Below are 20,277 nucleotides of genomic sequence, written 5' to 3'. Positions count from 1 at the left end.
TGAACACTAGAGGAGGAGTTCTGAGGAAAGCATTGAACTAAGACTGCAGATGAGGGGGGATCAGGAAAGACTTCCAAGCAGGCCAACACAAGCCAAGTCTAGAAGGTCCAGCAGAGAGTCAGTTTGGCACAGAAGTGAGGTGTGAATCTTCCAGCTGAGCAACAGCCTGGACCAGGCACAGAAGCATGACCATCACCGTGGTTTTGTGAAACCAACAGAAGATGAACATGTTAACTGTTGGTGAGTAGAGAGACCACAGGACCCAGCATGTCCACGGCTGGGGTGGGAAGGAATCTATGTTTTCTCCTCCTCCCAGCACATACGTTCGCTGGGTGCTCAAGAGCTGTGGTCTTCTGGTATAGATGTGGCTGAATGGCAGGAACACTAGACAGGAGAGTGAAGGCCCCTGTTCTCAGCTTCAAGGAAAATTTCTTATTCATTTTTGTTCTTTAGGGCCAAGTTCAAGCTTCTGCGAAGACTGTGTGTTCCCCAAATGCTTCAGACAGACTGGCAGGGCAGCAACACAGCCAAAATTGTGAACAAGCTCCCCAATTGTTCCGGGGACTTGCTGTTCTCCAGCTCTTTCCCCTGAGGGCCTCTGGAGGCTGGGGTGTGCAGGCCTGGTATTATCTGTGTCAACTGAAATAGATTTTCTGGCATATAAAGAGACGCCACAAAGGAAGACATATACCCAGCTACATGGGTGTGTATCCCTAGATGCATTTTTACCCCTAAAGTCAAGATCGGATATTTCTGACTGCTTTCCACAAAGCTAAACTTGGACAAAAACTGCATGTAAACACATTAGTTTCCCCAAATCACTGTCTTTCATCATCTAACAATTAGATTACAATTTATTGGTTTCTAGAATTAGATTAAAGCAGTCCATAGACAATTAGACTTATTAAAATAATATCTGCTAAAAGGAAAGCTTCCAAGTTGGTTTGAACTCCAAATTATTCAAAATATAATATCCACATTTTTTCCCTGACCTCGCTTTTCTAATCCTATTGAACTCTGTCTTAATTTTGTATAAGGTTTATTCATCTTGATCAGAAGCTTAATAGACTAAACTGGAATTACTATATTTAAGATATATGGCTCTGAAGGGGACTAGAACTTGTTTTCTTCCTTAGATTTAAAATAAAGTCAATTTCAATTTAATTGGTTAATTTCAAGAGCTTTTTTATTTTTTCTTTCCTGGGGAGGGCAAGTATGTTTCAATTGTAAAGAAGTAAACAAAAGCCATTCTCTTTCATTAAGAAAGTGTAAGGTTAACAAAATTAAAGCACCCACATCTCAGAACAAACCAACTATTTCTACATGACAACAATAGTTTGCAAGTGATTGTTTTGACACCTCCCCATCTATAGTAACAAGAACATATAATAACTTGAGGAAATAAACAGGGCATAAATATGTCTAGAAAGGAGAGAGAGAATTATTTAGTGAGTTCAAATCCAAGCTCTAGCCTCATCAGAAAACCTCAAGAAAAGTCACAAAAATGTCTAGATCTCCCTTTCCTCACTTTTACATGGAGAATGAAAGTACCTATGTTGAAAGTTGTTTAGTGGTTGCTAAGGGCTGGGAGAGGCGGGATGGTGAGTGACTGCTAGAGAATGTTGGGGTTTCTCTTTTGGGGTGATGAAATGTTCTTGAATTAGATAGTGGTGATGGCTGCACACCTTGTCCTGCATCCTAGGAAACTCCTTAGTCTCAGGCAAACCAGGACAGTTGAACACTCTAAGCCAGCTGTTTTTATTCAGGGTTCATGGGCAATAAGAGACCCATTTGAGTTCAGTATTATCAAGCATGGCCATTGGACTGTCTCATGCAGTAGCTCTCACACTTTAGCCTCCATCAGAATCAGCTGGAGGTCTTCTTAAAACACAGGTTGCTGGGTGCAACCTCCAGAGTTTCTAATTCAGTAGTTCTGAGGTGGGGCCTGAGAACTGGTGTTTCAAACAAGTTCCCAAGACCATACTTTGAGAAGTACTGGTGTATGCATTTAAAAATAGATAACATTGGGAAAAGGCCTTATGAAAATAAATAAATAATAAAATTGAAAAAATAAAAATTGATATATTATGGGCAAAGAAATAAATTATACTTGAACAGAATTTAAATTTCAGCTGCCATGATGAGCAAGGGTGAAATTTCACAAGTATTTCAGTTTATCTGTACTCTCTCTCAGAGCTACCCAAATTGGTGTTAGGGTGGAAATATTGTGGAGGAAGATATGTTAATAATTGTGCTAAGAAAATAAGCTTGCACTTTTAGCCAATCAACAGTAAAATGAGTTTGAGTTAATCTTTAATATAGTAATATGAGATTTAAATTCCTGAAAGATATGTCATATTTCCAAATTTTTTTTTTTTTTTTTTGAGACAGAGTCTTGCTCTGTCGCCCAGGCTGCAGTGCAATGGTGTGATCTTGGCTCACTGCAACCTCTGCCTCCTGGGTTCAAGCGATTCTCCTGCCTCAGCCTCCCAAGTAGCTGGGACTACAGGCACATGCTACCACTCCCAGCTAATTTTTGTATTTTTAGTAGAGATGGGGTTTCACCATGTTGGCCAGGCTGGTCTCGAACTGCTGATCTCAAGTGACATGCCCTTCTCGGCCTCCCAGAGTGCTGGGATTACAGGTGTGAGCCACTGTGCCCAGCCATATTGCCATATTTATGCTTTTATTTTCAAAGTTGAAATCGCATGGTTTCACATTCTTTTTTTTCTTTAAAGAACAAAACAATAGCCATAAGCTTTTTTTTTTTTTTTTTGGAAGTCTAAAACCCATATTTAATGCTTGCATAATAGTCCATCCAGTGGTGAAGGAAAATTTCCTAAACCTAACCCTATTACTGGACATTTAGGTTGTTTTCATTTTCAATTTTCAGGCATAGTTTTTTTACTTTTGTCAACCTAATTCCTTGAAAAGAATCCTTAGGGCAATGCCTGCCTCAGCCAGCATGGAAGTGTTTCCATGTTTGATAAGCATTGCTGCATGCTGGCCCATGCAGGCTAAGCCATGGTCATGCCACTGGTAATTCACTGTACTAGCTTCCCCATGACCTTGGCAGAACTGGAAGTTATTTTAAAACACAAACTACAGTGAGGTGGAAGGAACTGGTTTAATAAGCATAAAATAGTGTTTGTCTTTCTTGAACTGTTTACTTTTCTATTATTACTTCCCCCAACTTATTTGGAAAATTTTTAAGCTTACAGAGAAATTGAGTCTCATATCCTCTTCACCAAGATGCAATTGTTAATATTTTGCCATATGTGCTTTCTTTCTCTTAATACACACACACACTTTTTGCTGAGCCATTTGAAAGTTGCAGACATGACACTTCACCCCTAAATACCCCACCATGAGTCTTCTACATAATCCAAATAACCATTATCAAACACCGCCTACATAAGAAATTTAACATTGATAGAAAATAGTATCTATTATGCAGTACGTATGCAGATTTCCCTAATAATCCCAAAATGTCTTACACAGCTGTTTTTTAAAATCTAGGATTCAATCAAGATTCACACATTGCATTTGTTTATCACATCTCTTTACTGTCTTTCAGCCTAGAAAAGTGTACTGATGTATGTATTTATTTATTTTTGAGACAGGGTCTCGCTCTGTCACCTAGGCTGGAGTGCAATGGCACTATCTCGGCTCACCGCAACTTCTGCCTCCCGGGTTCAAGCGATTCTCGTGCCTTAGCCTCCTGAGTAGCTGGGACTACAGGCATATGCCACCACGCCCAGCTAATTTTTGTATTCTTAGTAGAGAAGGGGTTTTGCCATGTTGGCCAGGCTGGTCTTGAACTCCTGGCCTCAAGTGATCCACCTGCCTCAGCCTCCCAAAGGGCTGAGATTACAGGTGTGAGCCACCATGCCTGGCCTCCTGATGTATTTTTAACTCTTTCATAACACTGAATCTTTTTGGAAAGTACTGTCCAGTTGTTTTATGGTATATCCCACATTCTGGATTTGCCACATTATATTTTCATAACTATATTTAAGTTAAACATTTTTGGTCAAGAACACTGTATATGTGATGATGTGTACTTCCCATTGCACCCCATCAAGAGGCACATGATGTCAGGTTGTCCAATTACTAGCAGGGCTGAGTTTTATCACCGGGTTAAAGCGGTGTCTGTTGTAAAAACACATTTTCCATTTGTAATTAATCAGTAATGTATGGAGGTAGTAACTGGAGACTGTAAACACCATGTTCCCCAACATTTCACTCAGAGGATTTTGTGTCCATTGATGATTCTTCCTAATTAGTTATTACATTGTTGGCTACAAAGTGATGATTTCTAATTTGATTATGATTCCTTTTTATATATTAGCAGATATTCTTCAGTATAAGTCAGCTATATTCCCCTTTTAAAATATCTGGTCTTCTGGCCTCATGAACTCATGGGTTCTCTTTTAGATACAGTATTATAATCCATTAACACTGATCTTCTTTTTGAAGTTCAAATTGTCCAAACTTTGGCCAATAAAACTCCTTTAGTGCCATGTTGGTGGTATAGTGGTGAGCGTAGCTGCCTTCCAATAAAAGCTCCTTCAAGCTGACTACTGTGTCCTGTTGACACGTCCTCATTAGTCTTTCAACAATTCTTTGCTTTTTAGCAGAATAAGATATTCCAGGCTCTGCTTCTACTTCCACTACCCTAGATTGAAATGAGCAATTTCTCCAAGGAAAACCTGGTTCATTTTTGTGGGAAATCATACTTATTAATAGTAACCAAGGTCTGGGTGGCAGTTACACTCATTGCTACTGGGTACCATTGCTTCTAGGCCTTGTCTGGAAAGAGCTAATGTGTACATACGTGTGTGTGTGTGTGCGTGTGTGTGTAGCTATTTATAAAATAATGACTTCACACTGATACCTCCAATTCCCTTCAATTCAATATAATGTCACAAGGTTCTTCCTTACCTTCCTGTATTCCACATTTGTATTTCCCTTTTACTACAGTGAGAGTCCTGGATCTCTAAAATATCAATATATTTACTCTCTCATACAGTATACATGAAATAGTTTCATAGTTACTATGTCAATAATACACCAAAATAAAACCTAGTAAGTAAAATTCAAGATTTTCCTGAAGCTTTTTTTGTCTGTAGAATATATACTCCAATCCCACCTGAAATGAGAAAAAATAAGTAAAAATTAAAAAATTAAAAAGATAGGATATATCCTACAAAGGGTATACTATTGGATTGTTATGTTCAAAAGTTTCTTGGATTATTTATTTTTGTGTGTGGGTATACGATCAATTTGATATCTATTTGTATTTATTTGTATCTGTATTCATTTTTATAGTTTGCTCTTTCCACCACTGTAATTTTATTTTTTGAAAATGTAGACCATGTATGTGGTTCAAAGGTGAAAACCTATATATAAAGTATGATACACTGTTATACTGGTGGCTGTCAATGAGCCATGCCTTCTGGTATTCGTGCCTTGTGTAGTCTCCTCTCCCACTGACACTGGAATGGCCACGGGACTTGCTTTGGTCAATGAGACACAAGTAAATATAATCGAGTAGAGGCTTGATTAGCTCTTGCATTGAGGCTTGTCTCCTGGGAACTCTCCCTCTTGGAGCCCAGCTGTCAGCTGTAGAGAATCCAGGCTATTCTCCAGGAGACAGAGGCTGGGTAGAGAGATCTAGGAGAATGAGACAGCATGTGGAGAGAGAGAGGCCAAGGGGAGGAGAACTGAGTTACCCCAGCTGAAGTTCCAGCTGCAGACAGTCCATGAGTGATTCCAGCTGACACCACATGGAGCAAAAGCACCACCCCAGAATGGTGAGAAATTAGTCATTAAGGCACTAAATTTGGGATAGTTTGTTGCACTGTAATAGATAAGTAAAACAAAAGATACACTCAAAGACGTGCAACCTCATCTATTTCAATTGGATATTGTTGCATAAAAAACTATCCCAAGGCCGGGCGGACCCAGTGGCTCATGCCTGTAATCCCAGCACTTTAGGAGGTGGAGGTGGGTGGATCACAAGGTCAGGAGATAGAGACCATCCTGGCCAACATGGTGAAACCCCGTCTCTACTAAAAATACAAAAAAAATTAGCCGGGCATGGTGGTATGTGCTTGTAGTCCCAACTACTCAGGAGGCTGAGGCAGGAGAATCACTTGAACCCGGAGGTGGAGGTTGCCGTGAGCCAAGATCGCGCCACTGCACTCCAGCCTGGGCGACAGAATGAGACTCCATTTCAAAATTAAAAAAAAAAAACAAAAAAACTACCCCAAAACTTAGAGGTTTAAATCAATAATTTATTGTTACTATATCTCATAACTTAACAGGTCAAGAATGCACTAAGAGCACAGCAGGAAAGCCTTGACTCTGTTCTACAATTTCTGAAGCTGCAGCTGGGATTCTCTGAGTGCTGGATGCTAAAGAGCTGGGTGCTGTTTGGTATCTCTCTCTTTCTGTCTCTATATCATCATCCCTCAGTATCCACAGGGGATTGGTTCCAGGACCCCCGTGGATATCAAATTCTGAGGATACTCAAGTCACCGATTATATAAAATGGCATAGTATACCAGCCTGGCTAACATGGTGAAACCCCTTCTCTTACAAAAATACAAAAATTAGCTGGGTGTGGTGGTGCATGCCTGTAATCCCAGCTACTCAGGAGGCTGAAGCAGAAGAATCGCTTTAACCCGGGAGGCGGAGGTTGCAGTGAGCCTAGATCGCGCCATTGCACTCCAGCCTGGGCAACAGAGTGAGACTCCATCTCAAATAAACAAACAAAAATGGCAAAGTATTTGCATGTAACCTATGTGCACCCTTCCTTATACTTTAAATTCTCTCTATATTACTTATAATACCTAATACTATGTAAATAGTTGTTATACTGTATTTTTTATTTGTATTTTTCCTTTTTCCTCAAATATTTTCAATCCAAGGTTGGTTGAATCCACAGACAGGGAATGGCTTCTCCACACAACTATCTTAAGCTTCCTCCCAGCATGGGAACTTCATCCTCATTGCTTCTTACATGATATTTCAGGGGTCCAAGAGCAAGTGTTCAAAGAGACAAGAAGTAGAAACTCTCTTTTTCTTAAGCCTCTAACCTGAAAACTGGTGGTGTCACTTCCACTGTATTCTGTTAGTGAAAGCAGTCGCAGAATCTACCTATATTCAAGGGCCATGAACATAGACCCCACATTTTGATGGGAAGATATCAAAGAATTTGCAGCCATCCTTAATCTGCTGCACTGTCCTCTATCCCTTCTTTTTCATTTCATTCTCTCCTTCCTTACAGCGCACTTAAAAAAAAATTTTAAACCCAGAAGTTTTGTTCCCTTTTTCTCCCTATGCAACAGATAGCATTATTTAACTAATTTCTTGTATGTTGCTTTTTTTCTAGACAGCTTTATTGAGGTATTGTTGTCACACAATGCACTGCATATATAAAAATATAAAATTTGATGAAATTTTACTTGTGTATATATCTGTGCATCACCAACACAATCAGGATAATGCACAGATCCATCACCCCCAAAGGTTTCTCTTTGTAATCTTTCCCTCCTACCCCTCTCCACCCTCTCCCCGGGCAACCCTGATCTCCTTTCTATCACTATGCATTAGTTTACACTTTCTAGAATTATATATTCATGCAATAACCCTGCATATACTCTTTTTATGGTGGTTCTTTTGGGAGGTCTGGCTTCTTAGACTCAGCATCATTGTTTTGAGATGCAACCACATTGTTGCCTATATCACTAGTTTGTTCCTTTTCATTGCTGAATAGTATTTCATTATATGGCTATATCTCAATTTGTTATTCAATCATCTGCTAATTGGAATTCAGGTTGTTTCCAGTTTGGAGTTTGTCTTAGCTGCTCTGGTATTTTACCATAGCCTGGGTAGCTTAAACAAAATAAACTTATTTCTCACAGATCTGGAGGCTGAGAAGTTCGAGGTTAAGGTACCAGCTGGCTGATTTCACTTCTGGTGAGGACCCTCCTCCTGGCTTGCAGACAGCTGCCCTCTCACTGTGTCTTCACATTGGAGAGGGAGATAAATAGATAGATAGAGAGAGAGAGAGAGAGAGAGAGAGAGAGAGAGAGAAAGCATACACATGCTCTCATCTTTCCTCTTATAAAAAAACTAATCCCATCACAGAGACCCCATCCTCACAACCTCATGTAAAACTAATTACCTCCCAAAGGCTGCACCTGTGACTATCATAACACTGGGGGTTAGGGCTTTAACATATGACTTTTGGGGTAGCACAGTCTTTTGGTTCATAACAAGGCTATTACAAATAAAGGCCTGAGGGAGCTGGTTTGTCCGTTCTGCCATGTGAGGACACCTAGACTGTCCATGTATGAGGAGGAGGGCCCTCATCAGACATCACATCTGCATGCATTGATCTTGGACTTTTCAGCCACCTGAACTGTGAGCAATAAATTCCTGTTGTTCATAAATTACCCAGTCTAAGGTATTTTGTTACGGCAGTCTGAATAGACTAAGACAATGGCTTTGGCTAACAGAGATGGTAAGAAACGAACATCATCTTTGCAGCACATAACTGAGCCTCACTGTTTGTTTCCTGGTGGCTCTTAAGTCTTGAAACCCATCACTGACCAGTAAGTGCATGTATGGGTTATGTGAAGCCTACCTATGTATTTCTCAAGTGTCCGTGGTCAAATTGGAAACTCATGGGTTAAGGGAAGTATCTAGTCGGAGTAGCAGCTCTGTGTTGGCTGACTTACCGGACTGTGTTTACTTAATATAGATGAATAATGAAAAACTTTAATGAACTATGGCAGCACCTCCAGCTTCTAATAGATCTGAGCGTGATGCTCTTCCAATAGTGAAATTATGCTCAGAGTTCAGACCAAATTGCATTAACTCTTGCTTCCATGTTCTCAATAAAAAACAGAAGCATGAGTCACATTCCCATTTATAAAAGTAATACTTTTTTATACTGTAGTAAAGTCTGCAGAAATGTGTCTGGCTAGACCTCAAGAAATGATTCCTTCTGGAGTTACCATGGTCAAGGGTGGATCCTTGACTCTGAGGGGTCGGAGATTTAATGTGGTCAGTTGACCTGAAGCCACCCAGAGACAGAAGGAGGCTCCTGTCCTAACTGAGGGTATATGTGGCTCAAAGCAGAGGCCACATTGGTGTATCCCTGTGGGAGCCAGAGTCTGAGAGGATGTCGTGAGGTGTCAGACAGCTTAACTGATATGACGCAATCAGCACCAGGGAGCTCAGAGGAAGGTGGGTGATTGCAAAGACAAGAAACAGTATAGTTATTAACTCCATGGAGCAACTTCCTAACTTCAAATCCTGATTCTGTTACTTACTAGCTAGGGTAAATTACTTAATCTTTCTGTGCCTACATTAAAGTGAGTAAAAATGTATGAAGTACATAAAATAGTGCCTGGCTCCTCGCGTTATTATATGATAGTAATTACTTAGCTAAAGGATGAACAAAGACAAGGTAAGTCAGGACAGCTCCTTGTCAGATTGGGATCAGATTGGAAAAAAATTGGTATTTTACCAAGGAAGGCCCAAGACTCCCTGGTTAAGGTCTGTCTGAATAGTGGCCCCCTAATAACATCCACCTGCTAACCTCCAGGATCTGTCACTATGTGGTAGCAAAAGGGACTTTGCATATCTGTTTAAGTTACAGATCTTGAGATGGAGAGATTATCCTAAATTGTCCAGGAAGCCTGAAGCTCATCACAAGGGTCTTTATAAAGGGAGACGGGAGGGTCAGAGGAGGAACTGTTTCAACCAAAGCAAAGATCAGATTGACTGGGGCCATGAGCCAAGACATGCAGATAGCCTCGAGGCTGGAAAAGGTAAGGAAACGGAAGCTCCCCTAGAGCCTCCTGAAGGAACCAGTTCTGATGGTATCTTGACTTGAACCCAGTGACATTGAACTTGGACTTTTTGTTTGTTTGTTTGTTTGTTTTTTGAGATGCAGTCTCTCTGTCGCCCAGGCTGGAGTGCAGTGGCGCGATCGGCTCACTGCAAGCTCTGCCTCCTGGGTTCAAGCCATTCTCCTGCCTCAGCCTCCTGAGTAGCTGGACTACAGCTAATTTTTTTGTACTTTTAATAGAGATGAGGTTTCACCATGTTAGCCAGGATGGTCTCAGTCTCCTGACCTCGTGATCCGCCTGTCTCAGCCTCCCAAAGTGCTGGGATTACAGGCGTGAGCCACTGTGCCCGGCCTGAACTTGGACTTTTAACCTCTAGAACTGTAAGATAATAAATTTAGCCACATTAATAAATAAAGCCACTAAGTCTGTGGTAATTTATTACATCAGCAATAGGAAACTAATACAGTCCTTAAAACTCAGTGAGGTATCAGTACCTCTATTTTTGCCTCTGCGGGGTGGGGGTGATAGTTCCTGATAACACAGAGTCAGCCTCCTAAATCACCCCAGCAAGCTCTGTCCAAGCAGGGATTGCCGTTCCTGGTGCATGTTTCTTGTCACTTCAGTCACAGAGGATGATGCTTGTTTTACTTTATCCACTGATTGGATCATATAGTAAGAGATCTCTATTCTGGAGCCATAGTCCAAAAATGTTACTGATTAAATGAAGAAAATTATGTATTCATTGTATATTCAAGGATGTTATTGTTTATGCAGTACCTATGCTCAATGGAAAGAAAAGTATACATTGGTTGGGCAGAGTGGCTTGTGCCTGTAATCCCAGCACTTTGGGAGACTGAGGCAAGCAGATCGCTTGAGCTCACGAGTTCGAGACCAGCCTGGGCAACGTAGGGAGACCCCTCCCCCTATCTCTACAAAAACATTTAAAAATTAGCCAGGTGTGGTGGTGTGTACCTGTAGTCCCAGCTACTGGGGAGGCTGAGGTGGGAGCATCACTTGAACCGAGGAGGTTGAGGCTGCAGTGAGCTGTGATTGTGCCACTGCCCTCCAGCCTAGCCAACGGAGTGAGACCCTATCTCAAAAAAAAAAAAAAAAAGTGTAAACCAATGTTTGTGAAATAAGTCATTTTTTTGGTACTTAAGTCATGTGTTTTTAAGGATTAGTGGAACTATTTAAAAATATCCTACAATGAGTCCTTTTGAAATGTTGGTAATAGCATTCTTTCTCAATTTTCTAAATCAAGATTTTGATTTGTTTAATTGGGAGCAGACTTGTATTGTACCGTATCTTTAAACTGTAGATTCCACTTATGATCTTCACTCATTTATGCATTCATTCTTCCAACCCCTCTTTGTGGAGATGCCATTTAGTGCCAGCCTCTATCCTAGGAGTTGGAAAACAATATGATAATGAAAGGAGCTAGAGAATCAGCAAATACTCAGGAAAATATGTCAGGCTGTTAAAAAGGCTATGAAGAAACTAAAATAGGGTGATGTGGTAAAATTGAAATAAGCTTTAAAAACTCATTACCGATTTCTCTGTGGTGATCCACACGTGGGAAGGTGTCTTGAGAAATGCCTTTCCATCTGTGAAACCCTTAGTGTAGCTCAAAGAGAGAATCTGGGTGGAGCTTGGAGTGTTTGCTCCCCCTGTAACTCTGAAGATTAACTTATTTATCCCTTTGAAGGTAAAAGAAGAGAATGTTAAAAGACCCTCACACAGCAGACACACAGTAAATATTTATTTTTATTATTCCTTATTTGTTATTGCCCAGCCCTCTGTGGTGTTCTCAGTTCACTGGGCAAGTGAAGTTACAAATACACAGCAATTAGTCTCACTTATCAGGGCAGTGGTCTGCTCCAAGTATTCATGTTTAGAAGGCAGAGGGTGGGAAAGGAACACTGAGAAGTGTTCCTTCCTCAGAGGAAGGCTGCTGCACACAGTCACCTGCCTGGCCCCAAGATGTCTGCCTGGTATGTATGAGCTGCTCGGCAGAAAAGGCATCTGGTGTCCCCCCAGCATGGCACAGGGGAGACATGGTCCCATGACTGCAGAAGCCCTTCAAGTCCCTTGTCTTCAAGTATGAGTAGGGAGCTTTCCATATATGAACTCACTGTTTGCTACCTTAGTTCTAAAGCCCCTTCTCCTGGCTGCTCACTCTTCCATTTTGGTTCTTGTCCTCAACTTTGCAATTGACCTTCAAGACCACTTTTACAGCAATGGCCTCGGATCTTTCAGTAACAGTTCTTGTTCTCCACCCTAGCTGTGCTGTTGCCTCACAGCTCAGATAAATCCGCGCTCTGAGTTCATGTCAACCCTTCCGAAGAAGCTTTTTTTCCAGGGACTACTCATGTGAACAGCCTCCCAGCTTCCATGCTTTCCCTATCCCATTTTATGAGCTTGAAAACTAAACATTCAGAGAGTGTTTCTCAGACAAATTAGCCAAAGGCAGTATAGTAGTAGAGGTTAACCATGCAAGTTCAAAGCATAGCTTTGAAAAGGAGATCTTCCACTCAGTAGCTATTCAAACTTGGGAAAATGACCCCCTCTAAGGCTCTACCTTCTCATCTATAAAATGGGGCTAATGATTCAATAATTCGGTGAGGTGATGTCCAAGGCCTGGCACATAGTAACTAAATGTGAGCCACCACTGCTGCCTCTCCTGGTCCTTTAGCTCAGGTTGACTCAGTGGCATCATGGTGACCTTAAAGCATCTAAGGGTGCCTAATTTTCCATTAGAGCATAATGAAGCATAAAGCATGAACTTCATAAATCTTGATTATAAGAGTGGGATCCTCATTCTTGAAGATCAAAATGGAAAAACGTGGGATGGTGTGGTTCAGGTAAAAGACGATGCAGTGACTTTATGGAGGTCACTTATTTGGTAGATGTGACAGGTTACAAGTGGCAGAAAAGTCTGATCCAAGGCTTGATCACAGAACACCCTGAGAAAATGTGTAAAGAAGTTGGTGCATGGCTGAGTTAAAGAAGTGGAGAATAAGCCTGGAAAGATAAGAAGGGGAAGGCGTGGAGAGCCTTAAATGCCAGGGTGAACAGCAAGTGGTGAAAATGCTAGGCTATGGGTTTTAGAGACCCATGGGCTCGGTGTGAATTCTCGTTCCACATCATACTAAGTAAGGCAATGGTGTTCAAATTTTTTTGAACATGGCACACACTAAGAAAAATGTTTTACATTGTGTTCCAGGACACATGCCCATACATACACAAATGCACACAAACCCATGAATCAAAGGTGAATGAAATCGTTTTTACCCTAAGTATGCATGACATACTCTGATATTTTCTCTTCTACTTCATTTCTTAAAGCTGCTAGCTATGGACACGAAATTGGTCTCACCGTCCATTAATGGGCTGTATCTCACAGGTGAATTAGATAATCTTGGAAAAACTACTTCCTGGCTGGATGTGGTTGCTCATGCCTGTAATCCCAGCATTTTGGGAGGCCAACATGGAAGGATCGCTTGAGCCCAGGAGTTTGGGACCAGCCTGGACAACAGTATGGGACCCCATCTCTACCAAAAATTTAAAAATTGGCCAGGCATGGTGGAGCATATCTACCAAAAGTAAAAAAAGTTAGCCAGGCATAGTCCTAGCTATTCGGGAGGCTTAGGTGGGAGGATCACTTGAGCTCAGGAGGTCAAGGCTGCAGTGAGCTATGATCACACCACTGTACCCCAGCCTGAGCCACAGAGTAAGACCTTGTCTCAAAAAAAAAAAAAAAAAGAAAGAAAAAAGAAAAACTACTTCCTATTTGTGAACTTTAGATTCGTTATCTATGAAGAAGAGGTAATGCCAGTCTGATAGAGCTGATGACTAAATAAAACAGCACTTAAAGCACCTGACACAGAGCTTGACACATATTGCATATTCAATACACAAAGTTGGGAATATTTTTGCCAATTTATTGATGAGGATGAAGAGAAGGATTTTGAACAGTCAAAGGTTCCTGGAAATTTTTAGTCTGGTGATTAGGAGACATTGTGCAGTGACATTAATTGGATGAGGAGACAGGATAAGGCTAACTAGGGGACATTTTAAGGTTTTGTTTCATGGTGTCAGTTTTGCTTTTATTTTCGGACTATAAAAAATCATATTAGCTCATTACACAGTTTGGTTTCTGTATTTTTAATTGTTTGATGCCTTAATATGCAGACGTTTTAATTATTTATGTATTTTAAACTTTCGACTTCTTTCTATTGCTTTAGACTTGGAAAGCCCCTCCCCACTATTAGAAAAGTTAAATATTCATCTTCATTTTATTTTACTTTTTTATGTGAATGATTTTATTTTAACATTTAGCTATTAATTCTTCTGAAATTTATTTAATACATATGTGCATAAGGTGAAGTTCTTACTTGATATTTTTCCAAATAACTAGCCAATTTCCCCATGCCATTGTTTAATAATCTATCCCTTTCCAATTGCCTTGTCCTATAATATCATGTATTACATCCATGTGTATTATATATATCCAGTTATGTGTGTATTTGGATCAACTTTTTGATTATTTTGTTCGGTTTATTCTTGCGATCATATCTTTTTTTTGTTTTTGTAGAATTGTGCAAGTTTTCAAACATATAGCAAAATACAGAAAGTAATGAACACTATATGCCTAACTCCCAGAATTAACAAATAATTAGCATATGTGCTTCAGATATTTTTAAATTAATAAACTTTATCTTTTAATAAAGTGTAAAATAGAATAGTCTTAGGTTCATAGCAAAATTGAGCAGAAGGTATAGAGATTTCTCATATACTGCTTGCCCCCACACATGCATAACCTCCTTCACTAGCAATATCCCCCTCCATAGCTCTGGAGGCTGAGGCAGGAGGATCACTCGAGCACAGGTATTTGAGGTTGCAGTGACCTATGATAGGGCCACCACACTCCAGCCTCAGCAGCAGAGCGGACCCCATCTCTAAAAAAGAAAAAAAATCCCCCACCACAGTGGTACACAATGAACCTATATTGATACATCATTATCACCAAAAGTCCATAGTTTATATTAGGGTTCACTCTTGGTGCTGTACATCGTATGGGTTTTGACAAGTATATAATGACATGTATCCACTATTATAGTATCTTACAGAGTAGTTTCACTGCCCTAAAAATCCTCTGTGCTCTGCCTATTCACCCCTCCCTTGTTCTGAATCCCTGGCAACCACCGATCTTCTTGCTGTCTTCACAGTTTTGCCTTTTCCAGAATGTCATATAGTTGGGATCATACAGTATGTAGTCTTCCAGGCTGGCTTCTTTCACTTAGCAATGTGCATTTAAGGTTTGTCCATGTCTTTTCATGGCTTGATAGTTACTTTTTTATCACTAATATTTCATTGTATGAATGTGCCATGGTGTATTTATCCATTCACCTATTGAAGGATGTCTTGGTTGCTTCCAAGTTTTGACAATTATGAATAAAGCTGCTATAAATATCTATAATTTATAATGGACATAATTTTTGAATTATAAATATGTGTGAGTTTTTGCGTGGACATAATTTTTTATTTATATGAATAGTCTGATTGCTTGTTCATGTGGTAAGAGCATGTTTAATTTGATAAGAAACTGGCAAACCATCTTCCAAAGTGGTTGTACCATTTTGCATTTTTATCAGCAATGAATGAGAGTTTCTGTTGCTCCACATCTTCATCAGCATTTGGTGTCGTCATTGTTTGGGATTTTGGCTGTTCTAGTAGGTGTATAGTGGTATCTTATTGTTATTTCAATTTTGCAATTTCCTAATGACATATAATGTTGAATATCTTTTCACAGGCTTATTTGCCATCCATATGTCTTCTCTGGTAAGGTGTCTGTTCAGGTCTTTTGTGCATTTTAAAATCACGCTTTTCATTTTATTATTGTTGGTTTTAAGAGTTCTTTGTATACTTTGGATAAGAGTCCTTTATCAGATGTATCTTTTGAAAATATTTTCTCCCAGTCTATGGGTTGTTTTCTCATTCTCTTGACATTATCTTTCTGAAAGCAGAAGTTTTTAATTTTAATGAAGTCCAACTTCAGTTATTTTTAAAGACCAAGAATCACTACAGATATAATTGAAGTGATTTTGTACCTTTTCTCACACTCTTTTATTTCCTTACTTGTCTAGAGGTGAATCACTGTCATGAAGCTCATAAGCGCATGTACCATTCATGTTTTTACACTTATATTTCGTATATACCCATGAACCGGATAAAATTTTATTTTGTTTATTTTTAAAATTTACAGCCATGACAGGCCAGGCATGGTGGTTCACACCTATAATCCCAGTGCTTTGCAAGGCCAAGAAAGGAGGATTGCTTGAGCCCACAAGTTTAAGACCAGTCTGGGCAACATAGTGAGACCTGTCTTTACAAAAACTTTAAAAATTACCTAGGTGTGGTGGTGCATGCCTGTAGTCCTAGCTACTTGAGAGATTGAGGCAGGAGGATCACTTGAGCCCAGGAGTTAGAGGCTGCAGTGAACAATGATCACGCCACTCAACTCCAGCCTGGGTGACAGAGAGAGACCCTGTCTCTAAAAATAATGTAATTAATTAATTAACTAATTAATTAAAATGTATAGCAATGGCATTATGCTGTGCATATTATTCTGCAACTTTTCTTTTTCACTCAACATTATATTTTTGAAATATATCTATGTTGATACTTATACATCTAATTCATCTATTTAAAATGCAATTGCATTGCATTCTATCACGAGTAAACAGAAACGAACATTAATTCATTCCTCAATAGATGTACATTCAGGCTTGTTTCAATCTGTTGGTTTTTGTTTTGACAATTACTAACAAAGCTGCAAAGGACTTATAGTACATCTCTTTATGCATATATGTAGACATTGAATACAGACATAGAAGTGGAACTGGAGTTTGTAGTATAAGAATATCTTCATCTTTACTAGATATTGCCTAACTGTTCTTCAGAGTGGTTTGCCAATTTACACTCCCACCAACAGTATATTAATTCCCATATTTTCTAATTCTAGCATTTGTTCTAGCCAGACTTGAAATTTTGTGGGGGGGTGGGGTGGCTAAGTAGCTGGTGTAAAAAACCATCTCATTGAACAATTTTTAAGTTGTTTTTCTCAGATTATAAATGAAGTTAAACATGCTTTGATATGTTTATATAATTTGCCCATTTTCTATTTTTCCTACTTCCATTCTTTAAGGATACGGATGATTTGTCTGTTATGCATGTTGCAACTTTCTTCTCTTGATTTTGGACTTTTTTTTAACTTTGTTAATAATCCTTATGGTCATACAGGTTATATGGTTAAAGCCAAATTTGCCAATTTTCTCTTATTAATTAGATTTTTTAAAATCGTTAAGAATTCCTTTTCTCCCCTGAGACTACAGAGATAGTATCTTATAATTTTGTCTAGAAGTCGTAAAGTTTTTGTTCGGTTGAGTATCTCTCCTTCCTTTATCCACGGTGCAAGAGTGGCTCTTGTATATCAGACCTCAGAGAAAACGAAACAGTCCTTTGGGCACCCAGGAAAACGATCACATCATCTAAAAGAAGAAATAAATTAAGGTTGGCCTCAGATACCTCTCTCTTTCTCTCTCTCTCTTTTTTTCTGAAACAGGGTCTCACTTTGTCACTCAAGCTGGAGTGCAGTGACACTATCATGGCTTACTGCAGCCTTGACTTTCTGGGTCAGATAATCTCCCACCTCAGCCTCCCAAGTAGCTGGGACTACAGGCATGCACCATCACGCCCTGCTAGGTTTTGTTGTTGTTGCTGTTGTTTCTTCGTATTTTTTGTAAAGACTGGGTTTCGCCATGTGGCCCAGGCTGCTCTCAAATTCCTGGGCTCAAGCAATCCGCCCACCTCAGCCTCCCAAAGTGCTGGGATTACAGGTGGGAGCCACCATCCCTGGCCCTCAGCTCTCTCTTAAGTACATGAAGAAAGGATACCAAATACACTGAAGCCTAAATAGGTGTGGGAAGGTCCCTAGAGAGGACACCCCAGCCTCCACTGGACACTCGCTGCCACCACATGGGCTCTTCCAGTGGACAGTCACTGGTGGTGCTGAAATGTCACCTCTGTGCCCACCTTATTGTCTTTCTTTTATAACATTGTTTTAACTAATCATTTATTTTCTAAGTTTTTAAAAATTTTTCAGTCACGTTTTTAAAAATGCTTAATATGGGAATTTTTTAACAAAAGCAAAAGTAGAGAAAATTTCATTATAATGAAATTCAATGTAATCACCTTAGTTTCAGCAAACTAACTTGCATTTTCTGGTGAGTTTTAAAAAATCCCATTGGGATTTTGTTAAATGTTAGATATTAATTTAATAGAAATTGGCATTTTTAATCTTTAAGTCTTTCCATGAAGGCATATTGTATCTCTCCCTATTTATTCAAATCTCCCTAATTTCTCCAAATTAATCACATACACACACAATTATATACATCATTATTATTCCTAATTTCCATTTTTAAATTTCTGTTGCTACCATTGCTTATATGTTTTAGTGTTTTGGTTGAATTATCACAATATATTGCTAAGTAGATAGCAGTGTTGTGTAGAAAAGCTATTGATATTTGAATATTTGTCTGTATCTAGGCTGTATACTAAGCTCTCATTAATTCTGAGTATTTTTTTTAAATAATTATCTTGGATTATCTTAGGTGCATAATCACATTTTCTGCATGTAATTATAATTTTATTTCCCCCTTTTCAGGAGGTATATTTCTATTTTCTGTTTTGTATCTTACTATATTGAATAAAACATCCAGAGTATATTGAATAATAGTTATAATTGGGCATTTTTGTCTGGCATTAATTTTAATATGTTCTCCTCTAAGTAGTTCACCATTTGTATGGTGATGGCTATTATTTGCAATTTTATTAAGAGCATGCACTTTTATTATTTGTTTTAATAAGGTTTTTAAAATCAAGAAGAAAGTGATATTTAATTTTATGAAATGTCTTTCAGTTGTTTGACAATTTGATTCTTTGCTTTATTGGTAATAATTCTTTTATTAATAGATTAGCTAATATTCAACTATCTTTAAAACATGTGATATATCTTAATTGGTCAGAGTAGATGATTTTATAGTATGTTACTGAATTTGGCTTGATTGTGCTATAGAATTTTCATGTCTAGACTCATAAATGATAAGGATTTATGGTAGCGCTTTTTGTGCTATGTTTGTTATTTATAAGTTCTGGAATCAGGTTTATGTCACTTCTTAAAATAATTTTGAAATATATTTTTTTCTTTGGGAGATATTTTATAAGCATTTTATTTATGTCAATTGAAAGTTTGGAAGAACCAAATGGTAAAATTATCTGGCCCATGGGCAGCATTTCACAACAAGAGTTCCGTGCAATGCTTCATAAATTAGGGAATTTCTGGATTAAATGCAGTTAAATAATCACTCTGGGACTTCTCATAGTTATATCATCATGCCTTGTAAACCTCCAGCATATTCAAATTTATTTGGTCACAGAGTTCCTTATGTTGACGAACTAGTATTGGGTGAAAATACTTCAATCACACTAAAGCTTTTTTTTGGTGAGGATTCTTTGATAAATACTTCATTAGATTATGTCAGTACTTGTTACTGCCGTTTTCTCAGTATCTTGCATAATTTATGCCCCCAAGAGTCACTCAGTAAATATTTAATTGAGTTAAATATTTCCATTTATTTCACTGATTATTGGGCCAGTGTTCTCAGGTGAAAGCAACAGAAAGTAATTTAGGCTTGAAAGGAATTTCCCGAAGGAATGTGAGTAGCTTGGAGACAGGCTTCCAAGAACAATTCCTCAAGCCACGTCCTAGACACTGGAAGGATATTTTAGCACTGTTACCAGGAGCTCTTTCTTCCGGAGTCTCCTGCTACCAGCCCTGAAGCCACCTTGGCACCAAAAATCCAGCTTTATGGTTGCTCTCAAAAGCTCATGAGTGTCTCTGCTGTCATTCTCAACAGCAAAATGTATTTTGTACGTTTTCAAATTGTTCACTTTTTTTCTGAGATAGAGTCTCATTCTGTCACCCAGGCTAGAGTACAGTGGTGTGATCTTGGCTCACTGCTACCTCTGCCGCCCAGGTTCAAGCGATTCTCCTGCCTCAGCCTCCTGAGTAGCTGGGATTACAGGCACCTGCCACCGTGCCTGGCTAATTTTTGTATTTTTAGTAGAGACAGGGTTTCACCATATCGGTCAGGCTGGTCTTGAACTACTGACCTCATGATCTACCCGCCTAGGTCTCCCAAAGTGCTGGGATTACAGGCGTGAGCCACCTCGCCTGGGCTATTCACTTCTTTAGTGGGTCACACTTATAATCCCAGCACTTTGGGAGGCCAAGGCTGGCGGTTCATTTGAGGTCAAGAGTTTGAGACCAGCCTGGCCAACATGG

Source organism: Hylobates moloch, unplaced genomic scaffold, assembly GCF_009828535.3.
Source record: "Hylobates moloch isolate HMO894 unplaced genomic scaffold, HMol_V3 SCAFFOLD_3, whole genome shotgun sequence".
Classification (NCBI taxonomy): Eukaryota; Metazoa; Chordata; class Mammalia; order Primates; family Hylobatidae; genus Hylobates; species Hylobates moloch.
Note: the sequence above shows the minus strand (reverse complement) of the source record.